Source organism: Amblyraja radiata, chromosome 3 (genome assembly GCF_010909765.2).
Source record: "Amblyraja radiata isolate CabotCenter1 chromosome 3, sAmbRad1.1.pri, whole genome shotgun sequence".
Taxonomy (NCBI): Eukaryota; Metazoa; Chordata; class Chondrichthyes; order Rajiformes; family Rajidae; genus Amblyraja; species Amblyraja radiata.
Genome location: NC_045958.1, coordinates 113094075 through 113114538, shown reverse-complemented (window position 1 = coordinate 113114538; position 20464 = coordinate 113094075). Strand labels below are relative to the sequence as shown.

Sequence of the window (20464 nt, the reverse complement as noted above, 5' to 3'; positions counted from 1 at the left end):
TAACAATGAGGAGACGGCGGCCTCCAACTGGAATCAACCTTGAGGGCTCCAGTCACAGAGCCTGTGGACTTACCATTGCGAAGCTGGCAGACTTCGGAGGCTGTGGTAGCGCTGTGGCTACGACCTGACTTCGGAGGCTTCGGCCGCGAGCCCTGTGGACTGTGACATCGGGAGCTCGCAGGTCCCTGGTTGGCGACCGATTTTCAGGAGCTCTAGCAACAGCAGCTTCATCTTCCCCGAATCGGGAGGCTTGGATCGGCCCGTTCGCAGGGCCTTTCATCTCTCGGCGAGGCTAAAAATCGGCCGCAGGATAGACAATAGACAATAGGTGCAGGAGTAGGCCATTCGGCCCTTCGAGCCAGCACTGTCATTCAATGTGATCATGGCTGATCATCCCCAATCAGTTCCTGCCTTCTCCTTATATCCCCCGACTCCACTATCTTTAAGAGCCCTATCTAGCTCTCTCTTGAAAGTATCTAGAGAACCGGCCTCCACTGCCCTCTGAGACGGAGAATTCCACAGACTCACAACTCTGTGAGAAAAAGTGTTTCCTCATATTCGTTCTAAATGGCTTATCCTTTATTCTTGAACTGTGGCCCCTGGTTCTGGACTCCCCAACATCGGGAACATGTTTCAAGACAAGACAAGTCAAGAGAGTTTATTGTCATGTGTCCCAGATAGGACAATGGAATTCTTGCTTTGCTTCAGCACAACAGAATATAGTAGGCATGAATACAGAGTGTCCATATACCATTATATAAATATACACACATGAATAAATAAACAGATAGGGTGCAAATAAACAGATAATGGTCTATTAATGTTCAGAGTTTTGCTTCAGTTGAGTTTAATAGCCTGATGGCTGTGGGGAAGTAGCTATTCCTAAACCTGGACGTTGCAGTCCTCAAGCTCATGTACCTTCTACCTGAAGGTAGCAGGGAGATGAGTGTGCGGCCAAGATAGTGTAGGATGATGCTGCCAGACTTTTTGACGCAGCGACTGCAATAGATCCCCTCGATGGTAGGGAGGTCAGAGCCAATGATGGACTAGGCAGTGTTTACTACTTTTTGTAGTCTTTTCCGTTCCTGGGCGCTCAAGTTGCCGAATCAAGCCACAATGCAACTGGTCAGCATGCTCTCTACTGTGCACCTGTAGAAGTTAGAGATAGTCCTCCTTGACATACCGACTCTCCGTAATCTTCTCAGGAAGTAGAGGCGCTGATGTACTTTCTTTATAATTGCATCAGTGTTCTTGGACCAGGAGAGATCTTCAGAAATGTGCATGGCCAGGAATTTGAAGCTCTTGACCCTCTCCACCATCGACCCGTTGATATAAACGGGACTGTGGGTCCCCATCATACCCCTTCCAAAGTCCACAATCAGTTCCTTGGTTTTGTTGGTGTTGAGGGCCAGGTTATTGTGCTGGCACCATTTGGTCAGTCGGTCGATCTCTCTTCTATACTCTGACTCGGCCCCATCAGTGCCTCTAGCATGTCCAAACCCTTAATAATCATATGTTTCAATAAGATCCTCTCATCCTTTTAAACTCCAGAGTATCTTCCATCGCCCAGCGGGGACTTCAACATCAGGACGCAGCAGTTTGGCTGCCTGGCTGCGGGAGAAGAAGCAAGGAAGAGATGAGACTTTTTTTACCTTCCATCATAGTGAGGAGGTGCCTGGAGGAGAGTCACTGTGATGGATGTTTGCGTTAAATTGTGTTTAGTTGTGTGTTTTGTTGCTTTTTTACTGTTATGACTGCATGGCAACGAAATTTCGTTCAAACAATTTTTTGAATTACAAATAAAGAAATTCAATTCAATTCAATGATGGTTAAGCTACTGGAGACATTACAGAGAATAATCACCACACTGCTCCCTTGTGTCACGGTCTACGTTCTGAAGAAAGATTGAAGAGTCCATTTTAGAAAGAATCAAGTGTTTAATTGCCACATGTACCAAAATGGAACAATGAAGTTCTTACTTACTGCAGCACAACAAGTTTGTAAACACACTCAATATATATCATAATAAACAAAAAAAGTTCAATAAATAAAAATACAATATAGTACAAAACAAAATATCCCAAAGTCCCTAGTGCAGCAAGGCAGTTCAAAGCATTTGAGAGTTAACTTTTTGAAATGTTGATAAGGCCACAGGAATAAACAAAATTATCACTTTGATAGAAAATTGGTTGTGCAACCCTTTTTATTCTTCAGTCTTGCGGCGGTGCGACTCACTATTGCAGCGGCCCCTACAGCCTGTCTGTCTTTTTCTTTTTTTTTTGTCTAGTTAAATGTAGTTGTTTGTGTTTTTTAATAGTGTTTTTAACTGTGTATAAGTGGGGGGCGGGGGGGGGGGGGGGGGAAGGGGGAAACTTTTTTAAATCTCTTCCCTGTACGGGAGACCCGACCTTTTCCTTGTCGGGTCTCCGTTGTCGTTGGGGCCTAGCACCGTGGAGCGGCCTCCAGCCTGAACGACCCGGGGGCTCCAGTCACGGAGCCTGCGGAGCGGCGGACTTACCATCGTGGGGCTGGCCGGCATCGAAGCGTGGGGAGCGGTGGTGACTCGCTGCTGCGACTCGACTCCTGGGGCTCGGAGGCTCCAGCTGCAGCCGCAGGTCCGGTGGACTGGGACATCGGGAGCTCGCGGGTCCGGGGGGAGAGACCGCTTTCCGGAGCTCCCACAACGCGACTTCTCCAGCCCGTGTCGCGGGGTTGGAACGACCCAGAGCGGGGCCGTACATCGCCCGGCGCGGCTTCATGGCCGTGGAACATTACAGCGCCCGCCGGGGGCTCCAACTTTGTGACTTTTAGACCGGGAGCGGGGCCGTAAATCGCCCGGCACGGCCTAAAATGGCCGTGGGACTTGGCATCGCCCGCCTGGGGCTTGGACATCGGGAGAGAAATGGAGAACAGGGGAGAGAAAAGCCTTTGCCTTCCATCACAGTGGGTTCACTGTGATGGATGTTTTTGTAAATGGAATTGTGTGTACGTCTGTAGGATATTGTCTTTGTTTGTATGGCTGTGGAAACGGAGTTTCGTTTGAACCTCACTGAGGTTCAAATGACATGTAATAAATATTGTATTGTATTGTATTGTATTGCTGTCATTTTATCAGTCTGAAAAAGGGACCCAACCCAAAACGGTGTTGATCCTTGCTCTCCAGAGATTCTGCCTGACCCACTGAGTTTAGTTTAAAGATACCGTATGGAAATAGGCCCTTCGGGCATCTATGTCGAGTGTGTGCCAACCATCGATCACCCAAACACTAGTTCTATGTTATCCCAGTTACAAGTCCTACACACTAGGGGCAATTTACAGAGCCAATTAACCTAGAAACCTGCATATCTTTGGAATCTGGGAGGAAACCGGAGCAGCCAGAGAAAACCCACAAAGGGAGAACGTGCAAGCTCCGTAACGAGAGCACCCGTACTCGGGAACAAATCTGGGTCTCTGGCACTGTGAGGCAGCAACTTCACTGTTATGTCACTGTGCCGTCCTTGGAGTTCCCCCAGCACTTTGTGTATTATTGACATGCTGGTTAGGATCTGCTCCTGTTGTCCACTTCAACCTTAAACTACCAACATATAAAGAAGAACATATTCAATTTGTTCAATATCTGCCCAAGTCCATTCTCAATCAAAAGCAATCACCAGCTTACCTATGCTCATTTTGGGCTCTGCCAGATACTCTTAGCTCCAGGCACTAGCTCAAGAAGGACAAAAATGCTAAGAGATAAGTTCAAAATGTCAGACCTTATCATTAAGTGCAACTTCACCATGGAGCAACAGCAATACTGCTGAATATGGAATTAAATAGAAAACTATCCTCTGACTAGTTTTGCCGAACACAAAGAAAAGATTTGCTGTTGTTGGAGGCTTATCATCTCAGACTCAATATTCAATGATCTTCATCCTAGGCAAAATCCAAGTTTTAACCAAAGCTACTTCAACAATCGCTTTTTTTCCTTAAGTACTTCCTAAACCCACAACCTCAGCCACTTAAAGGACAGTGCATAAAATACAAACCTCATCTCCTCCAAAATATGATGGCGCTGAATTTATACTCTGGAATTCGCCAACAACAATGATTCAAGTAGATGAAATGAGCAACAGTTTAATAAGAAGGAATATTTCACCCGATCATCTCATCATAAATTAGAAATTAATACCTAGATCATGTTAACACCAGCACGAATATCATGAGTATATCAGCATTCAATAATATATACTGATTTCAGAATGGATAGGTGGACTCTGTAAAACAGCAGATAGACACAAAAAGATGGAATAACTCAGTGGAACAGGCGGCATATCTCTGCCCGACCCAAAAGGTAATTTGTCTATTCCTTCCACAGATGCTGCCTGCCCCATTTAGTCTGTGGACCTTCTGCTGTTGGTCATGATTGAGGGGCTGAGTGGACTCTGAGCGGCAGAGGATGCTCCTCAACAAGGGAAGGGATATCACCCCTGGGGGCCACATGAGTGGCAAAGGTGTGTTATGTAAAGATAGGTGCTTACACTAATAGGTATTACATTATTGAATGTATTTTATGCGCACTGAGAATGCAGTTTTTTTTGTGCATATTTTTAAAATTCTAAATAAAGTTTATTTTTGAAATGGAAAAATCCATTCCCTCTCCAGATGTTGCCTGCCCCGCTGATTTCCTCCAGCACTTTGTTTTGATCAAGATTGCAGCATCTGCAGTTCCTCTCTCTGCAATCAATGTATTGAAGTGTCGGGCAGAGCTGTTCCAAAACCAAGCTGTGATGCAACCCAACAGTACGCTTGCCATTATCTCCTAACTCACAAAGTTACTCCAGCATTCTGCGACTCACCTGGCGGTGTTTGCAGGGTCACGGTGAAGGCTGACAACAACAACAACAACAACAACAGCAGCAGTAGTGGTAGCTGCAGCAGGCGGCGAGTCCCGAGTCCCGGCTCGGCCACCCAGGGCCGGCGAGGGTGTTATTTGTTATCGCGCTTGTCAGGGCTCCCGTTAGCCCGGCACTTGCACTTGCACAAGGCGCGGCGCTAGTAGATGCCTGGGCTGCCCCCGGGCGGCAGCAACAGCCTCCGCCTGCACGAGCGGTGACTGCAGTCAACGGCCGACGCGCGCGGCCAGCTCGAGCCGGGCACGAGCAGCTCGACAGGCCGGCGGAGCAGAGCGACTGGTGACGCGACGTGCCGCCCTCACAGTCGAAGAACGTCACCACGCCGGGCTCTCGGGCTGTGTGACGTCACCACGCCGGGGCTCTCGGGCTGTGTGACGTCACCACGCCTTGGCTCTCGGGCCATGTGACGTCACCGCGGCGGGTTTCATGTTGCGTATGCACAGGCGGGGATGAATTGAGCCTTCACGTGCACAGCGCAGTGAGTCCACTCACAATGTTTGTGACCAGCATAAAGCCAAGTTTCCTCACCTGCCTGTACCTATGTTGTAAGTATTGTTATGGTACCTACCTCAACAACTTACACTGGCAGCTGGTAACCCATATGTCAAAAGGTTCATCATTGATAGGAGTAGAATGAAGCCATTCGGCCCATCAGGTCTACTCCGCCATTCAATCGTGGCTGATCTATCTCCCTCCTAACCCCATTCTCCTGCCTTCTCCCCATAAACCCTGACACCCATACTAATCAAGAATCTATCTATCTCTGGCTTAAAAATATCAATTGACGTGGCTGCCACAGCCCTCTGTGGCAAATAATTCCACAGATTCACCAATCTCTGACTAAATAAATTCCTCCTCATCTCCTTTCAAATGGTGCGTCCTTTTATTCTGAGCCACTAACCCCTAGTCTTAAACTCTCCCATTAATGGAAACATCCTCTCCACATCCACTGTATCTAGGCCTTTCACTATTCGGTAAGTTTCAATGAGGCACCCCCTCATCCTTTTAAACTGCAACGAGTACAAGCCCAGTGCCATCAAACGCTCATCATGCAGTGTCCTCCATAATGTTTGGGACAAAGACCCATTATTTATTTATTTGCCTCAGTACTCCACAATTTGAGATTTGTAATAGAAAAAATCACATGTGGCTAAAGTGCACATTGTCAGATTTATTAAAGGCCATTTTTATACATTTTGTTTTCACCATGTAGAAATCAAAGAGGTCCCATTTTCCTGCATTAGCCCATATCTCTCCAAACCTTTGCTATCAATGATCAAATTCAAATATATTTTAAACAATGTCATTCCACTCCCTTTCTACCACTTCCTCCGTCAGCTGGCTCCTTGTACTCACCATGTACTGTGTGAAAAACATGCCTATCAGGTCCCCTTTAAATTTTCCCCTCTCACTTTAAACCTACGCCGTCTGGTTTTGGACTGCCCTGCGCTGGGGAAAAGACTGTGACCATCCACCTTATCTGTGCCCCTCATGATTCTATAAACCTCTCAGGTCATCCGTCAGTCTCCATTGATCCACTCTCTCATATCACAAGTCTCGGCATCATCCTTGCGAAATGTTTCTGTACACTCTCTTGCTTAAGCACAACCTTCCCCATAGTATAGTGACCAGAACTGCAATCAATACTCTGCAATCTCAGCAATGTCTTGTATTTGCAGGAAACTGTTGTAAATGGGTCAGGAAGCTCATTCTAAGCTTCCCCCAGTCTAGTTTCAATCAATAAAATACTGAATCAAGAACTTGAGCAACTAAATTTTATTTTGGATAACATAACACAAATCCCCGAAACAATAACTAACCACCGCAGGTTTGATCCTTGTATCTTCTGGGCCAAGCCCTTCTAGCCTCATGCAAGCAGAGACACTCCAAAAGGTCACGCAGTCCCAAGCGTTCTTCCAGAAGATCGACATCGGACCTCGTGGGAGCTACCTTTTATAGGTCCCCGAACCCTGAGGGGCCTAACCACATGGAGGTGGTCTCTTTATTAACCAATTAAACATATTGATAATAACAGTACATAATTGACAGTTCCCTAACCCAATAATACAATCTTGAATAGATTGTATTTGAAAGATGCTTCTAGAAGGAAGCAAACACAAATGGATAGTGCAACATGTGCCCTGGGATTCAAACAATTCTTCCAAGGTTCAACAGTTCAACCAATCATCAATTAACAGGATGACCGTCTCGCAACATTATTTATACTATTTGCAATGCCCTTGCAGCGATCCAATCGGAATGATGCATTTAAGGTTCGTTTGCAAAAGTGCTACACATTTTATCAATTTAGGAGAAACAAAGAGAACACCTGGATCCCTCACCATCCTGCATACCAGTCTGAGCCTAGACTGGCTGCATATCACCATAGGCTGCTCTCACTCTACAATGTAAATCCCTTAAGGCTCTGGTCAAGGCTAAGATGTAGTGGGTCATCTCCGCAGTCATATGGTGGAAATTAACTATTTTCATCGCATTCTGGTTCCAAGGGTTTTTTAAAGGTCCACCATCAATAATTTCAGCTGGGCTCAATCTAGATTTCCCTGCAGGCGTGACTCTAAAATAGGGCTATTGGGAGTAATTGAATCCATCCAAGTCCAGTCTCCGCCTTTAATTTGGCTAATTTAGTTTTAAGGATCTGATATGCCCTTTCTACAAGTCCAGCAGCCTGCGGTTGATAAGCACAGTGTAATTGCTGCTGGATTCCCCAGCTGTAGACAAAATTCTTTATAGATTTGTACAATAAAGTGTGGACTGTTATCTGAGCTAACTCGAATGGGGATACCAAATCTAGGAACAATTTCTCTCATTAGCACCTTGACAACAGTAGCCGCTTTACTGTCAATGGTTGGATATGCTTCGATCCACCTGCTGAATACATCGACTATGACAAGAATATATTTATATCCCTGGCACCTCTCTAGTTCGATATAGTCCATTTGCAATGTCTCAAAAGGACCAATAGGCAATGGTGTTTTCCCTCCTTCACACCCTATTCCTTTCCCTGGATTGCATTTCTGGCAGACCAGATAATTACTGCTTACCTTCTGAGCAAAAGATTGTAATTTTGGATGCCACCAAGTAGCCAATAGAGTATCCCCTACTGCCCTTGCACCACAATGGGTTCCCCCATCCCCGAGCACTCCCCGCCCCCCCCCTACACCTTCCCGTCCACACACACCCCTCCTCCCCTCCCACCCCCCTCCACACCCCCCACACCACACACCACACTTCCCTCCCCCCTCCCTTCCTACCCTCTCACAGATGAAGAGGAGGGGGAGGGAATGCTCGGGGATGAGGGGAAATGAGCCATGCCTGTGCAGTTAGGGGCTATAGGTGAGTGATGGAAAATTGCGTTGGGGGAACGGGTTGCATTGGGGGAACGGGTGAGTGGTGGAATATTGCGTTGGGGAATAAGTTGCATTCTGTGTCCCACTTAGTCTAGTACATAACATACGTGCTCTTCCGGTTTGCGCGGTTTTTCTATTTGCGCAAAAACGCTATGTGATAGCGCTACGTCTTTTTCGGCAGGTTATTCACCGTTCTCCTGTGCTGCAAATGCAGCAAGTTTTGTTCCAATCGGTGGTGTATTGTAAAAGGTATCGAGGTTTAAAAATCTTAAAAAACGCGCGTGCGCAGATTCCTTCAGTCAAGGCCACGCAGATTGGTCAGTCAATGCCATGGCTGGGATGGCGACGCCCCTTCCTGCCTCACCGGTGGCGGCCTCTCCTGCCTCACTCACAAACTCCTCTCTCCCCTCCTCACAGTATCTTGCCTATCATTTCCCCCACCACAGGCAGCAGCTGCGGGGAGGGGGGGGGGGGGATTCAGTGGAGGCCCAGTGGAGACCTTGGTCCCGTCTCTCTCTCCCTCATCACTCACCCCTCTCCCCTGCCCGCCCTCTGCTGCAATGGCGGTCCCATCCACCCATCCCCCTGGATCTGTCTCCACTGCCGCCGCCGTTGCGGTAACTCACCCTCGCGGTTCATCAAAACTCATGGTGCTCACCGTGACGAACACTGACTCCATCCCACTCCACTCGCGGCGGCAGCAAGCAGGCAGGCAGGTAGGCGGGTGGGCAGGGCGGGGATGGGCCGAGTGGCAGCAGCAGGCTCCAGTGGCAGCAACAGCAAGTACACATTCCTGCTAGCTCTAAAGGTGCAACTGCATTTTTCTTAAAGTCACACTACACTGAATTTGCTTAAAAGTTTGAAATGAGGGAGGGTGAATAAGGCGAAATGAGCAGCCCCTGCACAGTTGGGGGCTTTAGGTGAGTGGTCGAATATTGCGTTGGTGGAACGGGTTGCGTTGGGGAAACAGGTGAGTGGTGGAATATTGCAGTGGGGAATGGGTTGCGTTGCAGGACCAGGCCTCCCATTGGGGAAATGGGTGAATGGTGGAATATTGTCTTGAGGAACAGGTTGCATTGGGGGACCAAGCCACCTGTGTGACAGGAACCCAACGGGTCCCAGTTGGTCTAATATATATTACTAAAACTCTCATCTTGTTTGTATTATGTCTGTTATTCTGTCTGTCTATCTCTCTGTCTGATCCTGACATTACGCCACAATAGTACACGATAGCACTAAACGATTTGGCCCACCATATCCACCATTGTCGTGGGATGTGGTGTATCATGTTTCATTCAGATTGATGGTATATTCACATTTTAATCTTTACCAAAACCACTGACAAATCACTTGTACTTGCACTGGTAGTTAGCAGCGTATGACATCACAATGGGATCACATTTAAAAAAACTCAGTTTTCAAAAACACAGCAGCGTCCATTCAGATTGATGTTATGTTTTACGTTATTCAAAGTAACATTAGCAAATTTGCAGATTCAAAGTAACATTAGCAAATTAGCAAATTTGCAGATGACACAAAGCAGGGTGGCAGTGTGAATAGACAATAGACAATAGGTGCAGGAGTAGGCCATTTGGCCCTTCGAGTCAGCACCGCCATTCAATGTGATCATGGCTGATCATCCCCAATCAGTACCCCGTTCCTGACTTCTCCCTATATCCCCTGACTCCGCTATTTTTAAGAGCCCTATCTAGCTCTCTCTTGATAGCATCCATTTAGAACGGAGACGAGGAAACACTTTTTCTCACAGAGAGTGATGAGTCTGTGGAATTCTCTGCCTCAGAGGGCGATGGAGGCAGGTTCTCTGGATGCTTTCAAGAGAGAGCTAGATAGGGCTCTTAAAAATAGCGGAGTCAGGGGATATGGGGAGAAGGCAGAAACGGGGTACTGATTGGGGATGATCAGCCGTGATCACATTGAATGACGGTGCTGGCTCGAAGGGCCAAATGACCTACTCCTGCACCTATTATCTATTGTCTTTTGTCTGTTCACATTTTAAACTTTAAAAAATCTAACTTTTCACTTTAAAACTTGCCCTCCCCGTTACAATGTTAACAAATGACAGGACTCCCAGTGCAATGAGAGATTTGGTACATTGTTGTAAGGAGAGGGAGGGAATGGGGGAGGGGAGAAGAAGACATTTTATTTAAACACTGTGTTTATTGGGGTGGTGGGATATGGGAGAGGTGAGGAGTGGGGGAGAGGGAGACAGAGGGAGAGGAGGGGATAGGGAGGGGAGAGGGTTATGGAGGGTGGGGAAATGAGACGTGCCTGTGCAGTTGGGGGCTATGGGTGAGTGGCGGAATGTTGCTTTGGGGGAATTGGTTGCGTTGGGGGAACGGGTGAGTGGTAGAATATTGCGTTGGGGGAACGGGGCCGAACGGGTCCCACTTGGTCTATATATTACTAAAACCCATCTTGTTCATTTGTTTGTTTGCGTGCGTGCATGTTCTCCAAATTCCGCCAAAACGGTACACGATAGCGCTACAATATTTGGCCCACCTTACTCACCATTGTTCTGTGATGTGCTGTAGCAAGTTCCCTTCAGATTGATGTTATATTTTACGTTATTGACATTTTAAATTTTACAAAAAACACTTTTCCACTTGCCCTGCCCGTCAGCTGCGTTCGACGTCACAATTACGTCACAATGGGATACCGAATGCCATTTACATAAAAAATTGCGATTTTCATTGACATTGATTTTATTCTAAAAAAAAAACTCAATTTTAATCGTTCTTCCATTTTCATTAACAACTAATACTGTATTTAGATTATTTTAAAGACAAAACATGATTTTTCATTGAGAATTTCATTTAAAACAAACACCGCAATTTTCAATGTGGGGGGGTGGAATAAGGGGGAGGTGAGGAGTGGGGGAGCAGGGGGATAGAGGGAGAGGAGGGTGGTAGGGAGGGGGAGGGCAGTAGGAGATGTGAGGAGGGAGAGTGGTGGAGGAGGGGGGATAGAGGGAGAGGGGGAGTGGGGGAGCAAGGGTTTGTGGGATTGAGGAGGGCAGTGGGGGATGTGAGGAGGGAGAGTGGGGGGTGGGATAGGGGGGAGGTGAGGAGTGGAGAGAGGGGATAATGGGAATGAGCGTTGGGAGGGGGATTATGGGATGGAGAGGGGGAGGTTGACTCCGGGTATGTGGAAGAGAGGGAGGGAGAGGCGGAGGAGAGAGAAGCTGAGGTTGTGGGGGATGTGGTGATGGCCGGGTAGGTCGGGTGGTAGGTGAGGGGCGGAGGGGGGGTGGCGGGAGGGGTGTGAGGGGGGCAGCGGGGGTTTGTGGGGGGTTGGGGGGAGGATAATGGAGGAGGGAATAGGGACTGACGATGAAGAGTGAGATGTGTTCACTGATCTTATATTTTACAGGTTATTGTCATTTTGAACTTTAAAAACGTCGCAGTCGCGCTCCCACTTGCCGACCGGGCCTGCGCAGTTGGGGAAGGGTTGCCATGACTCGCGTCACAACGGGGATCTCTGGAGTCACAACGGGAACCTGTCGGCCGCGCCTGCACAGTTGGGGGCTATGGGTCAGTGGTGGAATATTGCCTAGGGTGACAGGCCCAACGGGTCCGCACCTGGTCGAGTAACCTATAAGCTCACATGTCTTTGGGATGTGGGAGGAAACCAGAGCACTGGGAGGAGACCCACGCGGTGGCAGGGAGAAGACGCAAACTCCACAGAGGCAGCACTCAAGGTCAGGTTCGAACCCAGGTGTCTGGTGCTGTGAGTCAGCGACTCTACCAGCTGGGCCACTGTGCCGCCCCTATATATCAGCCACAGAATGGTGTAAGAAGGAACTGTAGATGCTGGTTTAAAATGAACCTGGAGTAACATCCTTTCGGTTCGTTAGTTGAAAATGATAAGTGCAAAGTATTTAGAAGGCTGCAGAGATGCATACGACTATATCGAAGACTAAAAATGCCAATCAGCTAATAGATACAGCGTGTGTCGGAAGGAACTGCAGGTGCTGGTTTACACCGAAGATAGACACAAAATGCTGGAGTAACTCAGCGGGACAGGCAGCATCTCTGGATAGAAGGAATGGGTGACATTTTGGGTTGAGACCCTTCTTAAGTCTGAAGAAAGGACTCGTCCCGAAACGTCACCCATTCCTTCCATCCAAAGATGCTGCCTGTCACAGATTAGTAATCTATTACGCTTCTATAAATATACATCTGAATGGAAAAACATATTGAGGAGACATTAGGTGGAATCAATTGAAAATGGTGGAGGATGACAACAAATCTGCCAGACCCGAAGTTTAAAAACCAAATTTCATAGACAAAAATCTTTGAAGAATTATTGTGAATTCCCACTAGATGGAGGTATTTCATAATGCATCAAGATCCAGGTAAACAGTAGCTCTCTAACCTTGGAACATATACAGTGTCACATATTTTTTTACAAGCCCATTATGATCCATTCTAATTTGTTGACTTTTTGCGGACATTACAAATATTTGTACAGTTGTGCATTTTGTAAAATAAAAATAATGTACAAGAAATAAGAACATTGATATATAAGAACAGAGCATTCAACCTCTCAAGCGTTTCTAAAAGGACATTGGATGTTTTATAGCTGTTATATTTATCGGCCTTAATTACTTTACTGACTGAAAAATTATATTAATCCAGCATGGATATTAAAAGGGAAATGGGGATTTTCTCTGTCCTTTGTGTGTAAAATATTGCTTCAGGAATGGCATGGCTCATATTTTAAGATTATATTCACTTGTTCTGAATCACCCCAGCAAGTGAAATAGTTTCTCTGTTTCTATTCTGACATCCATTTATCTCTTTGAACACCTCATTTCTATTGCCACTTAGCCACATAAATTCAAAGAAATACACACAAGGATTATGCAGCCTGCCCTGATTTTACAAAGGTGAAACTGAGCAGTTTTCATTCCAAACCAATATATCTTTTATAAGATTCAGTACATGAAATAGAACGATACTCCATTTGGGGCCTGACCATAGTTCCCCTGGGCTAAGGTGTTACACCTCTGCTAATCCTCGGCATTTTCCACTTCCAGAATCTGAAATAATTTACTTTTGGATCACATTTTCACTTCTGAATCCCATCCATCATTAGTTCCTCCTTAAATCTCTCACATTGAAACATTGTGATAGAAGTATATAGAATTACGAGAGGCATGGATAGCCAGAAGCTTTTTCCCAGGAAGGAAATATCAAATACTAGAGGGCATAGCATTAAGGTGAGAGGGGCAATATATAAAGGAGCTGCGCAGGCACGTTTTTTACACAGCGGGCGGTTTAGTTTTAGTTTTAGAGATACAGTGTGGAAACAGGCCCTTCAGTCCACGCTGAAGAGCAATTACCCATGCACTTGTTCTATCCTACACACTAGGGACAATTTACAGAAGCCAGATTAACGTGCAAACCTGCACTTCTTTGGAATGTGGGAGGAAGAGGGAGCACCAGGAGGAAAGCCATCCAGTCACAGGGAGACCGTGCAAACTCCGTACAGTGAGTGCTTTGAACGTGTTGCAGGGGGTGGTCGTTGAGGAAGGTACAATGGGATGGGCACATGGATAAGCAGGCAATGGAGGGATATGGATTATGTGCAGGTCGATAAGAGTCGTTCTTGGCTTCAAATATGGCACGAACATTATGGGTCAAAGGGCCTGCTTTTGTGCTTTTCTGTTCTATGTCTGGGTCTAAATGTGTCTTTCTCAGGTGTAAACGAGGTGGGTAGGTACTTGCCAGCATTGAACTGCGGCTGCCATTTTTGTGCATTTACATAACCTACCTATGTACCTGTTAAATCTGAAAAAAATATCCCAACCCCAAAATGGCACCTGTCCATTCCCTCCTCAGATGCCGAGTTCCTCCAGCACTTTGATTTTTTCCTCTAGATTCCAGCATCTGCAGTTTTTTATGTTGCCTCCATTAAAACCTTCTGCTCTAACTTAAACATTGACGGCAGCTTCACACAATGCCATCCGACTGAATAGCACGCAGCAAAAGCTTTTGATGCACACTTGGTACACGTGACAATAAACTAAACTGAAACTTTAGTTTATGAAACTTTGTAATGAAACTCAGTTTAGTTTAGTTTGGTTTAGAGATACAGCGGGAAACAGACCCTTTGGCCCACCGAGTCCGCACCAACCAGCAATCCCACACACTAACACTATCCTACACACACTAGGGACAATTTTACACTTGTACCAAGCTAATTAACCTACAAATCTGTACGTCTTTAGAGTGTGGGAGGAAACCAAAGATCTCGGAGAAAACCCACGCAGGACATGGGGAGTACGTACAAACTCCTTACAGACAGCACCCGTAGTCAGGATCGAACCTGGGTCTCTACCAGTAGCTCCACCACTGTGCCACTGTTCCTCCCTATCTCTGAAATAAGATACATCAATCACTGGTTCTTCAACAAAATCATTCATATATACAGTATTGTCAAAAGCACATTGCAATGTTTATGTGGTCTCCAAATCAAAAATAAAATCCCTTCATCCTATGTTTTTAGGTTTAGGTTTATTATTGTCACATGTACAAATCTATCGTGAAAAGCTTTGTCTTGCATGCTATCCAATCAGATCAGATAATACTATACATAAATACAATTGTCAAACTCAAGTTCAATAGGTAGAGCAAAGGGAAGGTACAAAGTGCAGAATATAATTCTCAGCATTGTATCACCTCAGTTCCATAGACAATGTCCAATGTCCGCAATGGGGTAGAGGTGATTGGGACATTACCCTAGCTTATGGAAGGACCATTCAGAAACATAGAAAATAGGTGCAGGAGTAGGCCATTCAGTCCAATTTACTTTCTGGAAAATCTTGCATAAGAAAGAAAATAATCAATAGTGCTTTATTTATTAGTATATTTATTAGTTCATTATTAAATAATTAGAAAAAGTAAAATTTCAAAGGTTTGTGAACCCAACAAAATGGTAAAGACATACAAAGCAATGTAATGACTTGCAAGAGGAAAATAAGAAAAGCTGCAAGCAATACAAATATTGATAAATATTAAGTGAAATCGCAGATCAAAAGGAAATGTGTCTTTCAAAGATAGCTGTAGGTGAGACTGTAATGTATAATAAAAGAAGTTATGTTAAATGAGTACTTTTTTATCTGGAAGAGGACACATTATTACTGAGCCTAAAAGCAATTCAAGAGGGAGAACTTAATGGATTTAGCAAAAGGAAAAGAGACTAAAAGTAGACACATTTCCAGGACCTGCTTATTAGTGTTAAAATAAATTAGTGATGAAATTGCAGATGCATTGGCCATAACCTTATCAAACTTACTGGAGATAGGAGTTTGGATTGAAACTATAACTACATCATTTAAGAATTAAGTAGATATTATTTAATCAGTTCTGAAAATAGATTCTGGCAACTTCCCCACAACAATATTCAGCTGCCAGATCTTTAGTTAAGTATCTGTTCATCAAAAGTCACTGGAGTTGTGAAAGTTGTAGTTTACAATTCTAATTTCATTTCATTTTGGGGTCATTAGCTAAGTAAATGGTATTTGCGTGCGGTTATGGTGGCAGGTTATGTATTTGAGGGTGTGGTGGTCTCCAATAAGTACTTTCTCAGTGAATTTCCAGAATGTATACATAGAAACATAGCAAATAGGTGCATGAGTAGGCCATTCGGTTCTTCGAGCCAGCACCGCCATTCAATATGATCATGGCTGATCATCCAGAAACAGTACCTGTCCCTGCTTTTTCCCCATATCCTTTGATTCCGTTCACCCTTCTTGGAGCTATATTTAACTCTCTTGAATACATCCAGTGAATTGGCCTCCACTGCCTTCTTTGGCAGAGAATTCCACAGATTCACAACTTTCTGGCTGAAAAAAAAAGTCCTCATCTCAGTCCTAAATGGCCTACACCCCTTATTATTAAACAGTGACTCATGGTTCTGGACTCCCCCAACATCAAGAACATTTTTCCTGCATCTAGCCTGTCCAATCCCTTAAGAATTGTATGTGCTTCTATAAGAGGCCCTCTCATCCTAAATTCCAACGAATACAAGCCCAGTCGACCCATTCTTTCATCATTTGTCAGTCCTGCCATCCTGGGTATTAACCTGGTGAACCTACGCTGCACTCCCTCAATAGCAAGAATGCCCTTCCTCAAATTAGGGGACCAAAACTGCACACAATACTCCAGGTGTGGTCTCACCAGGTCCCTGTACAACTACAGTAGGACCTCCTTGCTCCTATACTAAAATCCTCTCACTATGAAGGCCAACATGCCTTTTGCTTTCTTCACTGCTTGCTGTACCTGCGTGCTTAGAAGCCTGATAACAGAGGGAAAGAAGCTGTTCTTGAGTCTGGCATTGCACGCTTTCAAGCTTCTACATTTTGCCCAACAGGAGCAGTGAGAAGAAGGGTGACAGGTCCTTGATTATGTTGGATGCATATCCGGGACAGTGTGAAGTGTAGATGAAGTAAACGGTGGAGAAACTGCACTGGGCTACATCTACAAACCCTGCAAATTCTTGCAGTCTTGGGCAGAGCTGTTCCGAAACCAAGCCATGGTACCACCCAACAGTATGCTTTCTATGTTGCATTTGTAAAAGTTTGTAAGAGTCCTTGAAGACATGCTGAATTTCCTCAGTCTCCTGAGGAAGTCGAGGCATTGATGTGCCTTCTTGGCTGTCGCCGACAGATCATTGTCACGAATAACCTCAAGTTCCATAACCAAGCTCTTAACCATTTTCACTTCAGCACCATTGATGCAGATTGGGGCATGTCCTCCATCACACTTCCTGAAGTATATTTCCAGTTCCTTCAAAAAGATCAGCTCCTCATTTTTGTCGATATTGAGATAAAGTGTGTGTAAATGTTTGACATAAGTGGGGTGGAGTACATTGCAATGTTACTTCTTTGTTCAGGTTGTGAGGTTTAGTTTAGAGATACAGCACGGAAACAGGTACGCACCGACCAGCGGTTCCTGCACTTTTACACTATCCTACACACACTACGGACAATTTACATGTATACCAAGTCAATTCACCTACAAAGCTGTACATCTTTGGAGTGTGGGAAGAAATCGGAGATCCTGGAGAAAACCCACGCGGCCACGGGAACAACTTACAAACTCCGTACAGACAGCACCCATAATCAGGATCGAACCCGGGTCTCTGGCGCTGTAAGCGCTATAAGCGCTGTAAAGGGCCTGTCCCACTTGGGCGTCACTTGCGCCTAATTTACGCGTCATCATTTACGCGTCATGACGCGCGCGTTGTGCCACGCACGTGATGCGTACATGGCGCGCATAATGTGTGCATAGTGCGTGGTGAAGTAGACAGTGACGCACGGTCGCGCGTGGCACCCCAGGAATTTGGTATGTACAAAATCTTTGCGTGTCGCGCAAATGACGCCCAAGTGGGACAGGCCCTTTAGGCAGCAACTTAACCACTGCGCCACCGTGCTGAACGTGTGTAGGTCGGAAATCTATCTATATACTTTTAAAACTCTGTGTGTGTGGGTGTATGTCATTTTGCCTTTGAAACGTATCTCCTCGAAAACCAGATGCAAAAACGCGGAGATTTTTACATATTTCGGTAGGGATTTAACTTATGATTTCAGAAATCCACTCCTCTCTAGATTTGGTCAATTATTTTCCCAGACTGTGAATAAAATTGTTCACAAAACATCAAAACATTTAAAAATCAAACTGCTGCATGAGTCACACTGCCACCTCACAGATGTCCAATCACAATGGATCTCATTTACATATGATATGACATCACGATGGGACAGGGGTGTGAGATTGGAACCTTCACGTGGTCCCACTAAAATCAAACTGCTGCATGAGTCACAGTGCCATCTCACAGATGTACAATCACAATGGATCTCATTTACATATGACATCACAATGTGACAGTTGTGGGAGATCTCTCCCCCTCCCTCCCTTCCACCCCCGTGCCTTTCCCCCACTCCCCCCTTCTCTCTCCCCCCTTCTCTCTCCCCCCCCATTCCTCTCTCCCTCCCCTTTCTCTCTCTCTCCCCCTTCTCTATCTCTCTCCCCTCCCCTCTCTCCCCCACCACTCTCTCCCCCTCCACTCACTCCCTCTCCGCTCTCTCCCCCTCCACTTCCTCTCCACCTCTCCCCTCCCCCTCTTCCTCCCCCTCCCCCCTCCGCTCCCCTGCCCCTCTCCCCCCTCCCCCTCCTCCCCTCTCCTCCCCAACCCTCTCCTCCCACCTCCACCTCTTCCCCTCTCCTCTCCCCTCCCCTTCCCCCACCCCTCTCCACCCCCTCACCCACCCTTCCCCCCCTCCCCCCTCTATCACCCCCTTCCCCTACCCCTGTCTCCCCTTTCACCCTCCCCGCTCTCCTCCTCTCCCCCCATCCTCATCGCTCTCTCTCTCTCCCTTCCCCTCCCCTCTCCTCCCCCTCCCCACTCTCTCCCCTTCTCCCCCTCCCCTTTCCACTCTCTCCCCATCTCCCCCTCACCTACCCACCCTCTCCTCCTCCCCTCCACCCTCTCCTCCCCTCCACCCTCCTCTCCCTCTGTCTCTTGCCCTTCTCTCTGCCCCTCTCTCTCTGTCTCTCCCCATTCTCTCTCTACCCTCACTCTCTACCCCCCCCCCCCACCCCCGTCTAGACACGCCTGTGTTGGGGCTATGTGTCAGTGGATAGGGTGGTTATGGGGTAAAAGGAGCAAATTAATAATATTAATATAATATCAAGGGGGGTAGTTAGCGTGTGTGCGGGGTGGTAGTTAGTGTGTTTTCTGCCCCCCACCCCACCCCCCCCCCCCCCTCCCGCAACAGCACGTTGGGGGAGCAGACCCAACGGGTCTGCACTTGGTCTAGTACTCTTTAAATCTTTAGCCCAGACAATTTATTTTTTGAGTTGCTGTGTGTTTTTGCTCCTTGTGCTATCAAGCAGTTTAGTGTACACTAAAATATAGACGTTTCATTACTTACATATTATACTTGGAGATTCAATGAGCATTTTTTTTTGGCTCACAAATTCTATATAAATGTAGATAGAAGCAGGAGAAGCAATACCATTCCAACCACATCCTCCAATACCATCTTCAAAGTCATCATCAAAGAAAGAAAATGCATAAATATATATATTTTTAAATGTCTTTCTTTGTAGACAGTTGTTCGATATAAATAATAGAAGAAATAGCTCAACGATGGTGGTTTCTCTCTTTACAGACCGTGGTTCTTTAAAAATGATGAAAGAAATAGTTCAGAATGCTTCATTTATTAAAGCGTAAGGAGATAAATGTTTATTTACAATTAGATTGTTTGTTCATGCTCGTTGAGATGAAAGATCACGTGAGGTAAAGATAGCAGACAATGGGCCGAATGGCCTAATTCTGCTCCCATGTCTTATGGTCTGAATCAAATGGGAAAACTGCAAGTTCAGGATATCTGAAATACAAGCTGAATATGCCATAAATATGCAAAGATCAATCTGCAAATGTAGAGAGGAAATGCGGGTTAATATTAAAAAGTTCACACCTGAAGTTTCATAATGTCTGTTGTCCATTTACATTAAGGGGAGGCACAGTGATGCACGGTAGAGTTTTTTCCATCATAGCGCCAGAGCTTGGGTTCGATCCTGACTGCAGGTGCTGATTGTGCGGAGGTTGTACCTTCTTTCTCCCTGTGACCGCGTGGCGTTTCTCTGGGTGCTCCGGTTTCCTCCCACACTCCAAAGACTTGTAGGTTAATTTGCTTCTCTAAAATGCTCCTGGTGTGTAGGATAGAACTGGTGTACGGGTGATCATTGGTCAGCGCGTGTGGGCACATCTCAGCCAGTGGGCCGAAGGGGCCTGTTCCCACGCTATATCTCTTAACTAAAGATGCTGACAATCTTCCCCTTTGTTTCCAGCACCTTGTCTCTTTGTGCCGGGGACAACAGTGCTTACAAACGGAGGCAAGACACCGTTCATGCCGAGCTTTATTTGGAAAAGTCAGGAAGTCGGTAAAGAGCTCAATCCATTCTACTACTGGGATTCCGTCATAACACAGCTGACGAAATGCCAGCATCAAACGCACTCTCCAATAAATAGATTGTCAATTTGCAGAAGGGAAATTAGGAAGGACGGCCAAATCTGAAGAGCATACAACGGCACCTTAAAGGGCAGAGGTTTATGTGTTTGGAATGAGTACAAGCAGCACTTTAGACTAAAAGGCATCTTGTGTGCTGAACC

The 20464-nt window shown here is 46.0% G+C and overlaps 1 protein-coding gene across 4 annotated transcripts in view; it reads right to left on the bottom strand.

The window, feature by feature from the left end:
- Window positions 1-5207, bottom strand: part of wdr41 (WD repeat domain 41) — a 35334-nt gene extending 30127 nt beyond the window's left edge. The window contains exon 1 of one of the 4 annotated variants that reach the window (XM_033018605.1): window positions 4836-5207. The gene's annotated coding sequence lies outside the window, so the exon portion shown is untranslated. The remainder of the gene's footprint in view (window positions 1-4835) is intronic. The other 3 variants (XM_033018609.1, XM_033018606.1, XM_033018610.1) reach the window with 3 other exon arrangements.
- Between the last annotated feature and the right edge of the window lie 15257 nt (window positions 5208-20464).